Genomic DNA, 20,581 nt, shown 5'->3' on the forward strand with positions numbered 1-20,581 from the left:
AACAGATAGCTAAGGGTTAATGCCCCTTTCACCTGGAAAGGGGTAACAAAAAACACCTGACCAGAGGACCAATCAGGAAAAAAGACTTTTTTTCAAATCTGGGTGGAGGGAAATTTTGGGTGTGAGTTCTTTGTTCTTTGTCTTGTGTCTGGCCCTCTCGGCTCTGAGAGTGATCTTTCTATCTCCTGGCTTTCTAAACTTCTGTTTCCAAGTTGCAAGTACAAAGATAGTAAGACAATAGGTTTATATTGTTTTTTTGTATTTACATGTGTGTAGTTGCTGGAATGTGTTAAATTGTATTCTTTTGGAATAAGGCTGTTTATTCACTTTTTTTTCTTAAGCAATTGACCCTGTAGATTGTCACCTTATACAGAGACTATTTTTAATGTATTTTTCTTTCTTTTTATAAAGCTTTCTTTTTAAGACCTGTTGGAGTTTTTCTTTAGTGGGGACTCCAGGGAATTGAGTCTGCAGCTCACCAGGGAATTGGTGGGAGGAAGAAGTCAGGGGGAAAATCTCTTTGTGTTAGATTTACTTAGCCTGACTTTGCATACCCTCTGGGTGAGGGAGGGAGAGAGATTAGCTCTCTCGGTACTTGTGTTTCCAGGACTGGAAGCAGGGACTCTCCTAGGGTCGTCCAGCGAGGGGATCCTGGGAGGAAGTAACAAGGAAACAAGGGGTGGGGGTTATTTCCCTTTGTTGTGAGACTCAAGGAATCTGAGTCTGGGGGTCCCCCAGGGAAGGTTTTGGGGAGACCACAGTGAGCTAGGCACTGTATAATTCCTGGCTGGTGGCAGCTATACCAGGTCCAAACTGGTAACTAAGGTTGGAGGTTTTCATGCCAACACCCATATTTTGGATGCTAAGGTCCAGATCTGGGAAGAAATGTTATGACACAGGGTCAGAACACGAGGAGTGCAAAGGTGCCTGAAAAAGCCAGCTTTGCCTCTTCCTCTGTGTGCCTGGCCCAGGTGCGGGAATGGAGTAAGTGAGAGTCATGCTCTTAGTGTAGGGACTAATCTTAGATTGGAGGGGCATTTCCCTGGGTTTCCGGTCTGACTCGCTGAACTCCTAGGGAATTGTGGTGAGTATTCTAAGCTCCTGACTGAGTGTTTGGCATTGCTGTGGAGGGTGTGTGTGTTCAAATTGTCAACTCTAAGCATTGAAAATCATGGAGAGTGGTGTCTCTGGGTTTTGGTGCCTGGTATTTAAAGACTGTCATTCTATTTGCTCAAGCTCCAGAAACCAAAGTTTTTTTTTTGGTAGCTTTTTATTTCCCCTCTCCCCCTCCCCACGCACCGTTTGGTTGCACTTCAAACCAAGAGACCCTTACCCGCGTATTAGTCACCTTTCTGAAACGATTGTGAGAAGCAGCTACACTGGTTCTTTAATAACGGCATCTCTGACATGTTATAGATTGCACAGGTGATAAATGCTGAACTCTTATAAAGATTGTTACATGGTGTCCACACAATGTGTGTTGGCTGAATGCATGAGTTTGCTAGTTGAAAGCTGGCTATACAATTTAATTAGGCGTTGTTCCCTGTTGTGGGGCTCACCGCTACCTAGCAACGTGCCAGAAAAGTCCCAGTCTTGTATATGGGGAACACTCAAAACTCCTGCCCAATACTCCCGATATCTTTCTTGCACTGATCCTAGATCCACTAATGCACTGAGTCTGATTGGCCTCAGCTCCATCCTTCAATGACAGGTGTTTCTGGGACTAGGTCTATGACAATAGTGTGGGCAGAAGTGAAGACGTCTGATGTGCCTCTCTGGGATGAGTCTCGGAGACTGGTTTTAGCCGAGAAATGTGCTAGCCCAGTTTGCTTCTCTTTACTGCAGTTCCACCTTTACGTGGAAGTGTTGCTGAAGAGAAGAAACCCGTTGCTTTATTCTGCCTTAGGTTCGCAAAGCAGCTCAAACAGAGTGTGAAGGTGCAGCCAACTCCAGAACAGATTCCCCACTCTTTTTTCCCCCATAATGTGGCAAAGCGGTATGTGTTTTAGAGGATGACCATGACCAAAGGGAAAATTTTAAGCTGAATGTCAGCCAGAGCAATTCCTGCCAGTGGAAGAGTCTGGCAAGGGGAAAGTTTTAATGCCCAACTGCTTGAGTCATTCAAGTCTCAAGTCCCAGTTGCAGGAGGGTACTGGTTACCCCAGCTCCCTGATCATGGACGATCACTTCTTCATTCAAGGACAACCCTTAAAGACAGAAACTGAAGCAAATTTTCTTTCCTTCCCTCTACTATCCAGAACATCCTGAAACACAGGCTCTAGGGGACTCTTCCAGTAAGGCTTTACGATGATCAGGTGTATTTGTGAACTTGCCCACAAGTTATTTGCATTAATGTAGCATCTAGGCCCCTTGTCATAGACCAGGCTGCTCTTCTACAGCACACAGGTTGTGTGGGTGTGCAAACATCTATAGGAGAGAGTGTGTGTGTGTGTGTACACACACACCTATCTGTGTGTAATGTGAGTGCATGATTCTGTGTAGGGATGTTGTATCATTCCATGCACAGATGCTGTTGCATTTCCAGTCTATTCTCATTCTTTTTTCACCACTTCCATGCACTTTTCGTCTGATGGGAGCAAACTTTCTTGCCTGAGCCCAGCAGTTGTGGATTTCAGCAGGCGTCTGCGCAGGGAGGCTCTCAGACTGGCCCTGCTGCAGCCTGGATGCAAATTTAAATAATCCAGCCAGCCACGCAGACTGCATCCGAGCACTAGACGGCGCCTCAGTCCACAAAAGAATTCCCTGCTCTGCACGCGCCAAAGAGTCTGGGTCGCATCCCAGCCTGCGCAAAGTAATGCGGGTGTGGGGGAGAAGGACTCCCGAGAGCATTCTGCACGGCAGTCCCTGGAAACCTGGCAGATAGTTGACACTGCTTTCTTCAGTGATTATCACTGACTTTAGAAGAGGAGGTGTCAGCCAGAGAACAGACATTCCTCTTCTCATTACTGATTCCTCCACATGGGCCCGGCTGCTTAAAATGCAACACTTCCCATAGAGATCTAGTTGAGTCATGAGGCACATAGGAGGTTTTTAAAATCTCTATCTATCCAAAAATTGTCTGACATGCAGCATCATGTTGTTCTTTCTGTTCTGGGGAAGCATGGGCTAGATGGGTGACTGTTGATCCAATAAGAAAGCTGTCTTATTCACTGAAATATCCATATCTATTACCCACATTCATGTGCTGTTTGTGTGTAGGAGTTTTTTTTTTCTTGCAGAAAGAAATCAGAGACTGATTTTTTTGTTGCCTGTTTATTTCTTTTATATATTTTATGTTTTGGCAAATCTGTTCTCCCTCCCTGCCACTCCACTCCCACAACCCTTGGTAACTTAGATCTAGGCTTTCATTGCAAAACATAGAAATGCTGGATTTTGCAAGTGGCTCGTTTGATTTCTAAGTGCTGGGCCAGATGTTCGGCTGGAGTATTTCTTTGTAGCTCTGTTGACTCCATTGACCAACACTGGTTTACATCGGTTGGGGATTGGGCCCGTGGGCTCAAATGGAGTGATGCTGATTTACATGGGCTGAATATCTGGCCCTTAGACATCAACTGGAGTAACTGTTGAAGCTGGCAGAGCTGCGACATGAGACTGAGCTGTCTCTGACCCAAGAATTTTAGCGAAGCCTTTTTTTTTTTTAAATTTATTTATTTATTTATTTATTAATTTTAATGGGCCCATCTCTTCGTTTGATGTAGCTTCCCTGCTTTGCTCCAGCTGGGGATCTAGCACACTCTTCTCTAATAAACCGCTGAACAAAAATGGCATTGTGTTTATCTTTTTGTCTTCACTTCTTTTTTCCCCCTTTTAGAAATTGGTCCTTTGACTTCCACTGAGTCACTGGCACAGAACAGGAGCCTTGAACTGAACAACAAAAACGCCTCGTTCCTCTGTCTAATCCTGTGGCAACTTGAGCGAGATGATTTCTAGTCTTTGTTCTATTTGCTCATAAGGGGGATGCTCTTAAAGCAATGCGCTCCCCCAACTTTACATATATGTGCGTGCGTGTTCTTGCCAGGACCCTTTATGGTTTTCATTGTGTGGATATTATGCCAGTTATAGTTCTATTAATTAATATTTCAGACTTTTTTTGACTGATCCATAAAGAGGGGTATGAGGCAGTGGCTTTGGCATAAATCACTGAACTGTTTCTGCAGAACAGAGGAGGAGAGACCACTCCATACAATGGTTTCAAGTTTTCCTTTTTATTAAAGAAAATTTGCGGCCGGCACCTCTGCCTTTGCTGAAATGATATGAGCCAGTGGACGAAATGACCTTTGGGGCTGGAAGGAAGCCAGGCACTTTGAGGCTGGATAATATTTGTATGTACCAATTTTTTTTTTAAAATTCGGGGGGGGGGGTAGTTGGTGCCAATGTTCCCTGCCCTTTGCTGATCTAAGGCTTCAGTGACAGCGATACCATTTATACAGGCCCTAATCCTGCACTGTGCTTGCTGTGGGTGGATCCTTGTGCCAACCTCAGTGGAATGAAGGATTAAGTAGCACCTGGGCCCCATAAATGGGGCTTTGCATTGGCTGCAGGTGCACATCCATGCAGAGATCAGTGAAGAGAGACACTTCATGGCCATTGCTGCTTGCTGGGAGTGGTACCGTCCTCTGGGACTAGCCCCATTTGCAGCCAGTCAGACTACTGATGGAGTAAGGAGCTGCTTGGCTGGTGGAATTTCCCAACCTTTTCAGAAGGCCAGCACTTGGGTCCCTCTGGTTTACATGTTGCATAGGCGTGGTGCTTGCCATTTGCACAGGAGTGAATGATTCCCACTGCCAGGAAGGGTGGCAGAGCCATGACCCTCCAGGGACAGCTCCCAAGCAGGTGAAAACCAGCAGGGTGTGGAGCTATTCTCATTTATACAAGCTGTCCCCTGGATTCCAAACCCCACCACTGGGGAGGTTGTTCTCCAGTGGCTTAGTGCCCTGCCTCCCAAGATGGGCGAGCGGTTGGTGATCTGTTTGAATTCCTGTCATTTGACTATGATGAAGCCGTATCGATCTTTGCAGATGATGAATATTGTATTTCATGCTGCATACAGCAAGCCATTTGCTGATGGGACAGAATTCACTTTGGGTATTTTATATATATATATATATATGATCAGCCATCTGAAGAATCAGATCACCGCAGCCCCATTCAGCAATCATTTTTCCATTATTTGATAAACACTTCCAGTGTGCTCCAAACAGCTCAGAAGATGACCACAGTCTGTGGCGGAGGAAAAATATTATCTTAAACCTCCCCAATCAAATGGTGCTTCACTCAATCCTAATGAAACACACATACCTTTATTTTATTGCAGTAGAAACTTGTCTCTTTCCCATGACACACCGTGCTCTGAGTCAAACATGCTTCCCTCCTTGACTGTCACATTTAGGCCTCTCTGCTTCTGTGGGGAGGGTGGGGTGGTGGTGGTGGTATGCCACTGAATGGCACAACATGTGCTGGGAGTTGGGATGAGCCAGGTTTTTAAATGTTAATTGTATTTCAACATTTTGCTTGTGACACTCGTGTAGAGGATAGTTGACTCCAGGCTGACAGAGTGCACACAGAGGTGAAGTCACAGCCATTTTCAAGGGGGATGTGCTGTCCATGAGTCTTGGAGAAAATCAGGAAGTGATGGTGTCATAGAAGGATGCTCTGGAAAATGTGGTTGCATAAATCTGAGCAACTGTTTCTGGGTCCCTGGATTGAGGCCCTTCTGGCCTGAGGTGTTTTTGGCTGGGCGCTTGAAGCTCTGACTTCAGCTGGAGTGACGGTGGTTTAGGACCTCTGTGATTCAAGGTGAGGAGCCAGAATCAGTGGCCCCTTTTGAAAAGAATGGCCTGGTGCAGAATGAATCAAATCTGCTGTTTGTTTGGGATTTGTGGAGTGGGAGGGAGGATGACAGCAAGACATGCACAGTGGGAAAGAAGAGGAGAAAACTTAAAGCTTCCACTACAATCCCTGCTTTGGGATGGGTTCTTTCTCTGTCATGGCTGCCTGTGGAATTAAATGCAGGAACAAACTACTTGCCCCGCTGTATCCGATGATACATTACGTCCAATGATCTGTTTCTGGCCTGGGGAAGTATGTGATGCTTCAGAGGAAGTTGCTTTTCTACTGCCCATGCAGTAGATAGGATTGGTTGCCTGATGCTATTCCTTATGAAAATTGTTCCTTATAGCTGTTTGTGGGCATGATGTTATGCTCTACTATGACATTGGCTTACCTTGCTTTAGCCTACTAGAGAAAAGATGAAATTGCTTTCCTCTTACTGTGTGCGCTGTATCTGGAGCTCTCAAAGCACTTGAGTCAAGCATGTAAGTGCTGTTTTCCCAGACTGAATGAGGCACAGAGAAACTAAGAGCCTTACCCAACTCCCCCTGGAAAGACTTGAATGGGAGTTAGGCCAATTACTTGAGGCCTGGCCCAAGGTTGACAGCCAGGAATAGAATCTAGGTCTCCGCACTCGAAGTTTTCCATTCCCTCTACTGATTCCAGCTGCCCGTTGGCTGTGGTGTCAGACTGGGGCTGGGGCAATTGATCCACCACTCTAGTATCTAGGCACGTTCATCATCCCAAGCATGAACTTAGGGTATTTGTATTGTCCCCAAGCAGTGTTAGAGCCAGCAGTCAGCCAGAAACTCTTCACCATATGGTAACTGTGGGAGAACAATGTCACCAGCTGAGTAGATTCATAGATTAAGGTCAGAAGAGACCAATGTGATCTAGTCTTTACCCAGAGAGTCTTCCATCTAGCTCTTATTTTGTGTGTGTGTGTGTGTGTGTGTGTGTGTGTGTGTGTGTGTGTAAGTGTAATGAAGACATTGTCCTCTTTCAAAGCAAAGATCTTTAGTGTTTGTTTTCCTCTATTCAACTGTCCTTATTACACAGGGACTAGAGCCAAAGAATTTGCAATGGGATATGGATACTTTTTTCACCTGTTGCTGATCATTGTGAATTTACTTGCCACCAAGGAAAACTGACATTTGTGCCATTGCTGACTGTTCACTGGCCTGTGGGAGCTGAGTTTGGTGGGAATCCATCCAGTCCCTGGTTGGTGGTGTGAAAACCACCGCCAGACCTGGTTCTGTTGACATCTTGGCTGAAAGCTGCCAGTGACTGAATGGGAACAGACAGTGAATAACTCACTGACCTTTAGAATAGCTCCTCCTTCCCTGCCTGGTAGGGTTGATATGAGGTTAAGCCATGCTTGCTTGTGAGTTGATCTGATAGTATGATGAGCACTATAGAAAAGCTCGTGTTAATAAATACGCAAAAATAGAGCCCCTCCAGGAGACGGTATCTGGTCACTGGCATGGGGGAAAGTAGGGCTGTCTGGGCCATACCCATTTTACAGAGAATTCTGGCCCTCCAGGGCTGTCAATCTACTTTAAAATCTGTGATGCTTTCTAGTAGCCACTTTATTTAAACTGATGGGAAGGGCCAGTCATCACTCGAATGTTGTTAAATGAGAACTGTCGTCACTTCATGCAGTGGAGGCCCGGACCCTTGTCTCTGGCAGGTGGGGCTCCAAAACCACGTTCATGAATGATTTGCAAGCTCTGGCGGCAGCTTTTGCTATGGGAATTGGGCTCTTAAGAAAAACTTCTACTTTGGGCTGTCACAACCTTGGTTCCAGGCATGCGGGAGTCAGTGGGGCTCTATTCCTGATTCCTGCCCTCATGGAACAGGGATGGGGAGTGGGTGGAGTCTTGGCCAGAATATCTTGATCTTAATCCCCCAGGGATAAGGAGAAAACAGGGGATAAATTGGGTCATTGTCACACTGCTTCCTATGGATGTATTTGAGGGTGGGGAGTACAGCTTAGTCTGTCCTTTCCTTAGCTCTTAGCTCCTTTTTTGTAACCTCCCCATTGCTCAGGGCTGCCTAATGCCCCAATCCATCCTTAAACCTGCCATTCCACCCAGGTCTGGCTGCGGCTTGTCTCAGAGTGCCCCATATTCTGGATTTGTAGGGGTTGGGTGAGGAGAGGGCTGCTTCTCTGTGTTCCTCGCAGTCATGACTAAGCTACTCGCATGGTGACATTCCCTTCTCAATAGAGACACTGTTGGGTGCACGTGTTCTGTGTCTGAGTGAGGTGATTCCTGCAGCCTGATTGGCCAGTGTCCCAGGCTTTCATTGTATTCTAGAGATGCTCCACGGACAGGGATAAAGACCATGGTGCAGGGTGCTGAATGGCTTGATTGTGTCTCTAGGATCATCCCCTCCCCACAATCAGTCGCTGACCCTCAGCAAATGCCTTTCACTGGGATGATGGTTGTTTTAAGTAGCCCATCCTGATGCAGGTATTTCTAAGTGAGGGTTTTCTCATGGAGGTGGTTGGGTTCAGAGGAGCCCCAAGGGTTATATTATGTCCTTAAGCTGCTGCAGGTGGGAGGGGGCAGCATGGACATGGGTGCTAGCCATTCAAGCCAGATTTCTCACCATCAGCCCTATGGGAGCCTGACCTTTCCACACCCATTATAGAAGGGGCAGGGTGCAAACTATACTGTGCAGGCTTTGAGGCGAGAGTGTGGGACCACAATGCCTCCCTGCCTTTGGAGAGGTTAGCCCTAGATTCCAATAGCTCTCAGGCAGAGAGGTTTGATCCTGCAGCTGTTAGAAAACAATGGGATCTGTCAGGGGCTGCTCTAGGGATTTTGCCACCCCAAGCACTGCAGGCAGGCTGCCCTCAGCTGCTTGCCTGCAGACAGTCTGCTGGTCCCGCGGCTTTGGCGGTCCTCCCACAGGTGCCTGGGGGAGGTCCGCTGAAGTTGCGGGACCAGTAGACTGTCTGCAGGCAAGCCCCCGAGGGCAGCTGGCCTGCTGCCCTCGTGGCGCCGGCAGAGCGCCCCCCGCGGCTTGCCGCCCCAAGCACGTGCTTGGTGTGCTGGGGCCTGGAGCTGCCCCTGGAATCTGTAGAAGTAGAAGCCTGGACATTGTTGAGAGGAAGAAAGTAAGAGTGGCTCCTTGTAGCCTCTTCTCTTGTGTACTCTGGGACCAGGCATGTCAGAGCAGCGTGACTGTAGGATGTATTCAGGTGAACAAGGCCATTGCTGGGAACAGTAATTAATATGCTATATAAAATGCCTGGAGATATTTTATTCTCTTTTTTTAGGTTCTTCCACCCCACCCTCCATCTCAGAATAACTTTGAAATGGCCCATTATACCTTCCATCATGAGACATTCAATTCTTCAAACGAACAAAAAAACCCCCCAAGGGCTGGGTTCTGATTCAGGTATGCCAGTGTAGATTTGGAGTAACTTCACTGCCTTCAATAGAGTTACTCTGGATTTACGCTGCTGTAAATGAATAGGAGTTGTCCCAAGGGGTCTGAATCTCCTCTTATTTGCACACACTTTGCAGGTTGAACGTTTTGGGAGGCTTTGAGGATTGATTTGATTTCAGGCCTTTTCTTCCCTCTTCCAAACCAGAATAGAAACAACACTCCCAACTACTGTAACTTTCTATAAATGAGATCATTGTAACAAAATAAGCGACAGGGCTGAAGTTAGAAAAATGATCCTGCAGTCATCCAAGTCAATGAGAATGTTGCCATTGGTTTCCTTGGGAACAGGGGCTATTGACCAGATTTTTCAGAAGAATATAGGCTTTGGGTGCAAGGCTCTGTTCCAACTTGCTGATGGTGCATAACTGGGAGCTTCTGGGTGCTGAGTTCTTTTTTCAGTTCCTCAAAGGGCTCTGAGCATTGACCTATCAAACCCCGTACTCTTGAAAATCCAGCTCTGTAACAATATCTAGTGGATGGAGCACTGGACAGAGACACCGGAGACCTGGGTTCTGCTGCTGGGTGACCTTAGGCACAGAATGGTGACATGAATGTGCCCCAGTTTCTCCACCAGTGAAATGGGGGTAATGATACTGACCTCCTTTGTAAAACATTTTGAGATCTATAGGTGAAAAGTGGTTATATAAGAGTAGAGTGGTGGTATTATTTATTAAGGATCTTACTTAACCCTGCACTGGGGCATAAGCTACCTTGGTATGTGCACAAGCTCCCTGCTGTACACCTAGATACACTTACATTATTTCAGGCAGGCCTGGGAAGCAGATTTCAGAAAGTCCTAATTACCTTTGTAGGTGAAAACCAAGCTCTAAATCAGGGACTGGTAACCTTTGGCACGCAGCTCGCCAGGGTAAGCATCCTGGCAGGCCGGGCCAGTTTGTTTACCTGCCGCAACAGCAGGTTCGGCTGACTGCTGCTCCCACTGGCTGCAGTTCAACACTCCAGGCCAATGGGGGTGGCAGGAAGCTATAGTCAGCACATCCATCGGCCCGCGCTGCTTCCCGCAGCCCCCATTGGCCTGGAGCGGCGAACTGCGGCCGATGGGAGCCACGGTCGGCCAAACCTGCAGATGTGGCGGGTAAATAAACTGGCCTGGCCCGCCAGGGTGCTTACCCTGGTGAGCCATGTGCCAAAGGTAGCCGATCCCTGCTCTAAACCTTTATTTTAAGAGCTGGTTTGTATTAAATTTCATTCTTTAAAGGTGAGGCAGGGAAGCCAAATTAGCGACTCCCAATGCAGGGCCAGCTGTTCGTGGGGGTAAATGGCTAGCAACGGTGTAGTCACACTAGCTGAGGATCTAGTCCATGGTTTCTATTGTGTTAACTCCTTTTGCTTTAAGTGGCTTAAAGAGATACTTTGCTACACACTCCAGTTATAGCTTTCAGTGCTCTGCCAGCACCATGCTATGGAGTGAAAGGCACATTTCAGAAGAGCTCTCATGACCAATTAGCTATCAGTCATTACCATGATGGATTAAAGCAGTTGCTGTGTCAATGGTTATTACTAGGGGGCTCTTCCTCCTCACCTCTGGATTAATGAATTGATAGACCACAATGACTTCTTCAGAGCCACTAGAGTCTGCCAATGAGTTGGTTTATTAGCAAAACAAGACATTATAGAATCCACGTGCTATGCTGACCATGTGCAGGGAGCAAAATATTTATTATTTGTACTGCTGGAGTGCCTGGGGGACCCGGATCCAGCTGCAGAGATCAGAACCCATTGTGCTAGCCCCTCTACATATACCTGCTAAGAGACAGTCCTTGCTTCAAAGAGTATCCATCCAAATATGTTGTCCTCCTATAACGCCTTTCATTTGAGAATCTCAAAGCACTCTCTGTAAAGAGCGATTGCTTGAATTTGGCCACAAGCCTGAGTGGTAGGCGCGACCATTATCCCCATTTTACAGATGGGGAAACTGAGGCAAGGGGGAAGGGACTTTGTCAACACTCCATTTTGAACCATGGCAGAGCCATGACTAGACCCCAAGAAGTCTGAGCGTTGTAACAGCTGTCATACTTACTATAAAAATACTCACGGAAAATTAGTTGTTGCTCACAGGCACTTGCTGCTGCTTAAATGATCTGTCTATCAAACACATACTGCTAGATACCCAACCTCCTTAGGGACAGCAATGTTAACCAGACGTTTCTTGCATTAAAGGAGTGAAAAGATACACTAGAAATGATAAGCCACGAGGCTGTCTGTCAAACTCATCCTTCCTAGAGCTTAGAGAATTGTGGTTTTAGTTCTAAACAGGGAGTCTTAGCAGGGACAACTAGCCTGAAGTTTTAGACCTGGCTTGGAGGGGTGCGTTGTTTTTACAACCCTACTTAAAAAGGGGCTCGAGTGAGGTGTGTGGGAGGGGTAAGGGAGGGGAATGAGGTTTTCTTATGGAATCCCTGCCTTCACTTTCGGGTGTGTGGATTTGCAGAGATGCCGAGGGTGTGCTGGATGTGAGATGTGTCAGGGTTTGTGAGTATAGGGCGTGTGCGCCGGCCTTTATGGATGGGTGTAGGATGGATGTGAAGTGCATTTGCACACACGATCCTCTGAGTCTCCTTCCCCGCCACTGCCAAGGTGTACTAGTGCTTTAAAAGGCTGGCCAAAATCAGAGCCTGGGGCTTCACCGCAGCTCCCAATGCAAAACTTCCAAGGCTGGCTTGCTCTCGCTGGCTGCTGTGCATGCTGCTGAGCAGATGTTATCCGACTGAATTTAGTTTAGCGTGACTGCAGCTCCCTTCCTCTGGCTCATCTCCTACATCGCTCTCTTTGCAGTGCTGCGGGCGGGGGGGAATGCATGGACCGTTCCCTCGCAGCTGATCTCTCTTTCTTTCTGGAGGACCTTTTTGAGGTTTTAAATCAAGCACTGACGGACAGCAAGGATTCTCCCTTTCCCCCGACGCCAGCCAGCAAATCCCTTTTCTCTCCCCCTCCCCAGCGGCAGTTCCGCTGCCTTATGCGTCAAATTTAAAGGGTTTCTTTTAAATTAATAAAGCAACTGGATGATGCGCGCTGGCAGAAGCGGGATCAGCCTCGTTGCCCCTGGAATACAGCTTTATTTCAGCAAGATCTGGGGTGGATAACAGAGCCCCCTTCCCGCCTGGCTTTGGAATCTCTTTCAGCACCATGCAAGTGGGCAGCTCCTCCGGGTGAGCCGTGTGTACCTAAACCGGCTTGCCCAAGGAGAGGTGTGTGGGGGGTGGGATTGGCACCCCCACAAAAACAGGATCGAGTCTGCATTATTCCTTGCTATCAAGGCGTGGAGTGGAGGAAGGCGAATCTCTGCTGCAGCCCCGGGGAAGGGCTCGGAGATTACTATTGCAGGAGGGGGGAACTGGCCGTGCCCCCGTAAAACAAACCAAAAAATTAGCCACCGCTGTCCGGGTTGCCCTGGGTGCTGGGGGAAGAAAACGAGTGAAAACTGCCATCGATTGAACTGCTGGGCAAAAGGCAAGCGGAGGGTGGGAAGGCAGCCAGAGGTTTCAGCACCACAGGATCCGTGGACAGCTCCTTGCGAGGCTGCTCCGGGCAGCCAGGGGCTTGGAAAGGGCCGAGAGGATTCGGATTTCGCCCAACTTGGGTGCGGAGGGGTAAGTTTAGTTTCTCTCCCCCGATGCCTGTCGGTGCGTTTCTTGTGGGGTGGGGTTTTCAGTCAGGTCCGGACGGGGCTTCTCACCACGAGCCAAAAGTGGCTTTTAAGGAGCAATCGCGAGGACAGATCACCTTGTCTTCCAGACCAAAAATGCCCCCTCTGGAAACCATCTGACCTGCAGGGCTGTAATTAACGAGGTGTGTGTAGAGGGCGCGGAGTAGGGGGTGGTGGAAGGGGAGCCTAGGTCCCATTCAGCTATCCTATCCTTATTAGTCTTCCATGGAACAAGTGGGGAGGAGTGGGAAGACGCTTTACCTCTGAATAGGGGGCTTTGCTTGTTGGAGGACATGTTAATGAAGCCATCAGCACAGCCAGAGTCCTGCTAATGGATTGCAAGGCATCACTGGGATTGCAGGTAACAGTTTGAACAGGAAGGGGACGGGGGTTGGGGGAACCTTCCCTCTCTTGCCATAAATATAACAGCACCCAAATACCACGGGGCAGAGAGAGATGCAGCAGAGGAACAGGCACGTAAGATCTTAAGTCAACATGCATCTTCCGCAGCAGGCTGGGTTCTGTTCCCTCTCCCCCTTGTTCTTTTAATGTGGCATCTGCATAAATACTGAGAGATTGTTTGAACCTCGCTAACATTTTTAAGGGAGGAGGGAGGCAGACTGCGCCGAGCTAAACTACCGCAGAAAGACTTAAACAGGGATTAAATCAAGCCCAACGTGGAGATATTTGCTTGCCAGGGGAAGCAAATGAAAGGAACTAAGGAGCAGACGACTGAACCTGATCCGGACACTGGCGGGGTGAGCGGGCAGCTGCGAAGTGAGCCGGATTCAATGTGCTTTCCGAGGCTGCTTGGCTGTTTCAATTTCACTCTGTCCTCAACTGATTTGCATCGTTAGTAGTTTGCATCCTCAGCGCCCCCAGTAGTGCTGGAGACTGTCTTTCCCCTCCCTGCGGGTCTTATTGCTTGGCTAATCCTGCCTGGTAATTAGCCCCTCCACCTTCCCCGGAGCTTGGCTCTGGGACTGGAAACCAGTCTCTGGTTTTTGCTAACCGCTAGCACCCCCTCGCCCCCACATACACATGCTGCCCTCTGGTGCTTGCTGCTTGTCCTGCCCAGTCCGTCTAGCCGAGGCTGGACTCCTGTTACAGCTGTTGGGGAGAGGATTCTCCAATGCTCTCCGAAGGGGACAATGCGAACCGAGGCAGGGGAAGATCTTGCCAATGCGAGAGCAACGGAGTGTGACTCAGAGTGGACCAGTCCAATAGATCCAGGCACCTGTAGTTACTGGTCAGGCTGTCTCTTTCCTGGCATCCGCTTTGCATTGCTGCCCTGGGATCGAGCCCTCCTGGCTTCCCAGGAGAGATGGAAGAGGCTGGAAGGACTAGCTGCTCGGGCTTCCACCCACAGCAGAAGGGCACAGGTGCGTGTTGCCATTGCAGAGTAAATAGCAGCTACCCTTGTTAGGGCCAGTGGAGTTGTTGTAAATGGAGTGTGAGGCTGCATGTTTTCTCGGTGGTATGTAAAAATCAGGGACATGAGGCCAGCTTCCTATCAGTCTTTACATTTCCAATAAGCCAGAGGTGCTGGTGCTCTGCAGAGGAATCACCCCAGAAGGTTGGATCCACACCTTATCTGTATCCTGGGTACAAACACATCCCTGTGTGTGGTTCCTTTGGGGGCTGGGGCCCTCTAGTCAAAGCTGTTGTAACAGCAGAGCTGGGGGTTCTTTTTGAGAGAAAATCGGTTTGGTATCTGATAGCCCAAGGGTAACTTGTTGGATGCCCACCCCCCACCTTTCATTATAATGTATTTTAAATGTCATAAGTTTGTTATGCTCTGCTCATCCATAGCAGGGTGCTTTTGTCTCACAAAACCACCATCATCATATTGCTTGTGTCCGCACTTAGGAGGCTCAGAGATGAGTCATCCTTGTTGCTGGCTGACCTTTGGCTCTGGGTTTGAAGTGGGAACAATACAAGGCTGGGTTGGAGGAGAGAAGTGGAGTGGTGGAGGTGGTCCCATGCGCTGGCTGGTTGCTCTAGGCACAGCCTGTGGGTGAAGAGAGACCATCAGATAGGTTGAATGCCTCCAGGAGCTCAGGGAAATACCAGTAGTTAAATCAAGAGCTCAGCTCACTTCTCCGGTCCTCGGACAGCATCTTCTTTCCTTTAACTGCCAGGGAGATCCTGAATTCAGGTCTCCTTCCTTGCAGAAGTTCCTGCTGCTCAGGGGGAGAGAAGGCATTGAACTGGGAAAAGGTTCACCCCTGCCAATCCAGTGCAGCTCAGGACTTAAGGGGACAGGGTGAGGAGACAGCCCCCCCTCCTCTCTCAATCCCTGCTGCAGTTCCAAAACATGCTCCCAGATGTAGTACTGTCGGGGGGGAAATTTTTGCAATTGCTCCTTTTCTTCTTCCAGGAATACATCACACTTCTCCTTCATTCAGATATTGGAGCCCTTTTGTCATTGATTTTGGTCCTGGGGTGGGAGCTGGCTGAAGGGAGTGAGGGGTAAATCACAGGAACATAGGTCAGGCCATGGGTCCTATCTCCCACAGTGGCCAGCACCAGTTGCTTCAGAAGAAGGTGCCCGATGCCCCTGTAGTTATAGTAAAACCTCCTCTGAAGGCAGGTTCTCCCTGACTCCCATCAGTTTGGGTAGCCTTGCTGCTTCATAGCATTCTCTGAGAGAGGAAGGGTGGCCCCATGGTTAGTGTGCTAGCCCTGGATTTTGTAGATCCAGCTTCAATTTCCTGCTCCATGTGCCCTTGGGCAAGTGTCTCTGTGCCTCAGTTCTCCATCTGTACACAATAGGGATAATAGTCTTCCCTACCTCACAGGATAAATGATTGTGAGAGGATGAGATACTCTGGTGTTGGATCTAGAGATACAAAAAGCAGAGAGGGAAGTGACTTAGAAGTTTACACTCAGAACAAAATCCCCCTTCCCCCGCCTTCCTTTCAATCCCAATTCCCCAACTTCCCTGACAGCTTTCCATGGCCTCAGTGCTTAATTTGTAATGAATGAGATGCCAGGGCTCACGCAATTTTTTCACTTTGATAACTGATGCAGCAAGCCCAGAAGTGCCGGGGCTCAGCCCTGGCACAAATTAAGCCCTGTGTTGCGTCTTGTCGATATCAGACTGGCAAGTGCATGGGGCTATTGGCTGACAGTTCCTCTGTCAGCTGAGGCCCAGAAATATTGTCACAAAATATCAGAGGGAAAACTGTGGTTTTCAACTTTTGCATTGCTTACCTGTTGTCTTTCGCTCTCCTGAATATTTGAAGGTAGTGGAAGAAAATCAGTGTGCTGAAAACAGCTTCACCTAATCATAAACCACCATAAAATAAGAACATAAGAATGGCCATGCTGGGTCAGACCAAAGGTTCATCCAGCCCCGTATCCTGTCTGCTGACAGTGGCCAGTGCCAGGTGCCCCAGAGGGAGTAAACCAACAGGTAATGATCAAGTGATCTCTCTCATCTCCCCTCTCCTCTTCTCCCACCCTGAGTATTCTTCTGCTAATTTTGTGCTGGCCCCTTAATGTTGCTGCTTGGCTCACTCAGGCTCTTTCCCCCATAGTCTTCTTGTAGCAATAAGGGTGCCACCTCTCTGAAATGTAACAACTTTATATGCACATGCATTACACATCACCGCCCAGCAAGAAGCTTCTCTGGGGACATCAGGATATGCTCCACTGAAACTGGCTTGCCTATCTGCCAGTATTGAAGACTTCCAGTGACGGCTGGTTGGAAAAGGGGTGTGTGGACAGTGGGCTTTCAGTTATTACTAGAGTGATATCCTGGGACTTGCACATGGGATGGGGGTGATGTGTATGTGGCAAGATCCTGGGCCCCTGTCTGCAGCTGATATATTTCTGATGAGCTGAAATTTGGGCAGTTCTATCATTCTATGCCTGAGCTGCCCCAGTTAGCGAGTGGTTATCAAAAATTAATGTAAAGGTTTCATTGCATTTGTACAAGCAGAAATGAAGACTGACTTCTTCCAACTCCGATGCTTTGGTTGGGATTGTTTATAAGTATAATCAATGCTGGTTCAAATCAGAAACTGCTTTGTTTCTCTGCCTGTCACTCTGTCACATTCTCTGATCTCTAGCTGATACGTTCTCCCAGTCTGCCTTGCCTTTCCTTTTTGGTGCGATACAATCCTTGAAAGCAAGGGATTAAAATTGGCTCTGTTTTACGAAGGACAGAAGAGGGAGAACTTGCCTGCAGTTACATGTATTCAAATAGCCTGATCCAATGCCCATTGGGAATCTCTCTTTCTATTGACTTCAATGGGCTTTGGGTCAGGCCCCACGTGAGGGGGGAGAACAGTTTTATAATGACCTAAATGAAGGCTGCTACTTCCCTTTGGAATGTTGTTGATGAAATTTATTTATTATGAACAGTATGTTTCAGAGATTTCTACTTAGTACGCTCCACTTTCCTTTAAAAAATGAACATGCAGAAGATGTTGCCATTAGCTGGACCACATCCAATGGAGGTAGATATTAGCTCTCTTTTAATTGGGTCATGATTATATAAGAGCTCATGGTATTGGCCTTGCTAGTTAATCCAGGCATCATTGAATTGGGGCCTCATTTTAATTAAATTTATTTTGTTTAAGTACAGGGCCTGTGTTTTTCTATTAAGAAGTTGCTCATAGCCCTGGGGCTACTTTTCTTGCTTAGGCAAACAAATACTGGGGTAACTTAACCTGAATTCTTTAGGCTTCCACTTTGTTTAAGCCATTTCTTGACTACTTCTCCCTCCCCCCACCTCCTTTCTGCTGTACTTAACACAGGCTTGGCAGCAAAATCTACAGCCAAAGCAAAGTCTCCCATAATAGCCTCTCAAGTGGGCAAAAACTAGTGCAAGCTAATTGGAATATTATGCTGTGATAAGACTGTCCTTGCTCTCCAAAGGATTAGCAGGTGGAGAAAAGGGTCTTGATGCTGGTTTAAACTCACAACAGCCGCAGCAGCGAAACCAAGGGAGGATCTCTCCTTGTTGAACTTTTGCACTGGGGAGTCCATGCTATCTAGGATTAGTGGATTTTAATCACTTCATTAGCAGCACCTCTTTCCAGTAGGGAGGAGGAAACAGGGCCGCCAGGGGGACGGGACATACAAGTGGGGCAATTTGCCTTGGGCCCCACAGGGGCCCCCATGACAATATAGTATTGCTACTTTTTTTATGGAAGAGGCCCCCAAAATTGCTTTGCCCCAGGCCTCCTGAATCCTCTGGGCGGCCCTGGGAGGAAATGTGGTTTAAGGGTTCGAGCGGGGGACTGGGAGCAGGGGCATAATTTGCTATGGGTCAAAGGGGGCAGTTGCCTCCCCAGACCTTTAGTCTGGCACTTCCTCAGACTTCTGGCAGGTCTATATGCTCCACTTTTGCATCCCCCGATGTCGCAGGAAATAACATATTCACATATAATTTTCTATACGCTGACACATCTTTGCACCCCCCGCTGCCCCAATTTTTTTCTGAAATCGTGCCCCTGCCTGGGAGGCAGGACTTGTGGGTTCTCCTCTCCAGCTCTGTAAAGATGTGGATTAGTGGTTAGAGCAGGGAACTAAGAGGCAGGACTCCTGGGTTCTATTTTCAGCACAACAAGTGACTTTGATGGGTGAAGTCACTTAAGAACGGCCATACTGGGTCAGACCAAAGGTCCATTGTGACGAACTGGGAAAGTTCTTAATGTTTTCTCTGAATACTGTATTGGTGCCTCAGTGTCCCCATGGCAGTTCTTAAGTATCTGGCAGAGCAAAGGGCCAGTGCACCTAAATGCCTGACACTCTGTCTCCTAGCAACTGATGGCCTGGGCCCCTCCCCTGCAAAAGTGCCAGCTGAAGGTGTTGGAGACAAAGGGATCAGGTGACCTCCTGGCCTGGGAAAGGGGCTGAGCAGAGAGGAGGGGCTGAGGGAGGGGTTGTTAGTCTGGAGCTGGCTGGGGTCGAGTGAAGTGCAGACCTGGGGGGTCTGGTTCACTGCCCCCCAGAATGGACCCAACCGAGGGATCCGGTTTGCTGTATCTACAAGCTCTGTTTTAGACCCTGTTCCTGTCATCGAATAAATCTCTGTTTTACTGGCTGGCTGAGAGTCACGTCTGACTGCAAAGTGGGGGTGCAGAACCCGGTGGCTTCCCCAGGACCCCGCTGGGGTGGACTCGTTGTGGGAAGCGCACGGAGGGGCAGAGGATGCTGAATGCTCCAAGGAGAGACCCAGGAGGTGAAGCTGTGTGAGCTTCTTGCCCTGAACAAGTCTGCTCCAAGGGAGAGGAGGCTCCCCAAAGTCCTGACTGGCTTGGTGGGGAGCAGTTCCAGAGCATCGCCCGGTGACTCCGTGACAACTGGTGGCAGAGGTGGGATGTACTGCACCCCGTGAATGGCGCTGCTTGCAGTAAGTGACTGGGGAGCAGTAAAACAAAGGAGGGATAATGAGGACCAGGCGTGCTGAAGGCTCAGAGAGGGACGGTTTCAGGGGGCAGTTAACCTCTGGGAGTGTGTGACCAGCGAGAAGGACTGTTGGAATAACGGGGTCCCCTTGAGGACTGCAGCGAGCAGTCTCAGGGGCGGAGGAGCTTGCCACTCGACCCTGGGAGAGAGAAGGATTTTGCAGTAGCAGGGTTCCCCTGGGGATTGCAGGAGCAGTCCCAGGGGTGGAGGAGTCTGCAGCTCGACCCTGGCAAAGAGGTGGTGATCACAAGAAGGGCTGGCACACCTGGGGTTCTTCCTGGAAACCATGGGGGAGCCAAGAGCACACGGGCCTGTGAGTCCAGAGCCACTTGGGAATGGTGAAGTGATGGCCTATCACCATCTCCTTGAGGACATTGTGATCCTGTGCACAAAGAGAGGGTTACGCATGGGGAAATTCACCAAGGCACAGTTAATCGTGCAGTTGAAGGAGAAGCACTGCTCTGAGGAGCAGATTCCTGGCCCAGATGGGGCTACAAGAGGATCTGAGAGCAGCTGGAACATCAGCCAGGCATCCCCGGGAGTCTGGTCCCCAATCAGACGAGGGTCTTCACGACTGGGTTCCCCATCAGGAGATTGGAGACGGATGGGATGGGAGCAGAGCCCGAGAGAGCGAGAGGACCATGAGAGAAAGGAAGAGCCCGAGGAAAAGCTGCAGAAGAAGCAGCAGCAGCGTGGATTGGTGATGGTGGAGCAGAGAAACATAGGGGGCTGCCCAGGGGTCAGTGGGGAAACACGCCTGCAGGGGCGAGACCCTGGGACAGAGAGAACTGTGGTGGTGCAGCCCCAGATGCTGAGGGACTGTGGGACCTGGGTGAAGTTCCCTGGGGTGAGGCCCCTCGCCCTGCCTATGGCCCAGATCCCTGTGCAGACCCAGGAGGGGTCGGGCTGGCTGGTCGTTGGGGTTCTCCAGGATATCGGCTGGGAGGCCCTGTTGGGGGGTGACTGTCTCCCCATGGGACAGGATCCAGGCCCCGCTCCTGTAACAGCCGAGAGTTTGAATTCAAATCCAGGGAACCAATTGGCTAGGATGGAAATGGTCAGTGAAAATGCAAATAACCTGGCTGGCAGGGGGGAGGGGCTGCTGAGCTCAGGATGCCTGCCTGCCTGCAACCAGCCCCCTGGGGCTGAGTGGGAGGGAGAGATGCTCCCCGCCCCCCTGCA

The 20,581-nt window shown here is 49.0% G+C and overlaps 1 protein-coding gene across 3 annotated transcripts in view; it reads left to right on the top strand.

Annotated features, from left to right (window-relative positions):
- Nucleotides 1-12,030: 12,030 nt before the first annotated feature.
- GRM4 (glutamate metabotropic receptor 4) overlaps nt 12,031-20,581 on the top strand; it is a 230,754-nt gene continuing 222,203 nt past the window's right edge. Inside the window, exon 1 of one of the 3 annotated variants that reach the window (XM_030561356.1) lies at nt 12,031-12,920. The gene's annotated coding sequence lies outside the window, so the exon portion shown is untranslated. Of the gene's footprint in view, nt 12,921-13,276; nt 13,338-20,581 lie in introns of those variants that run through there. The other 2 variants (XM_030561358.1, XM_030561357.1) reach the window with 2 other exon arrangements.

Source organism: Gopherus evgoodei, chromosome 4 (genome assembly GCF_007399415.2).
Source record: "Gopherus evgoodei ecotype Sinaloan lineage chromosome 4, rGopEvg1_v1.p, whole genome shotgun sequence".
Lineage (NCBI taxonomy): Eukaryota > Metazoa > Chordata > Testudines > Testudinidae > Gopherus > Gopherus evgoodei.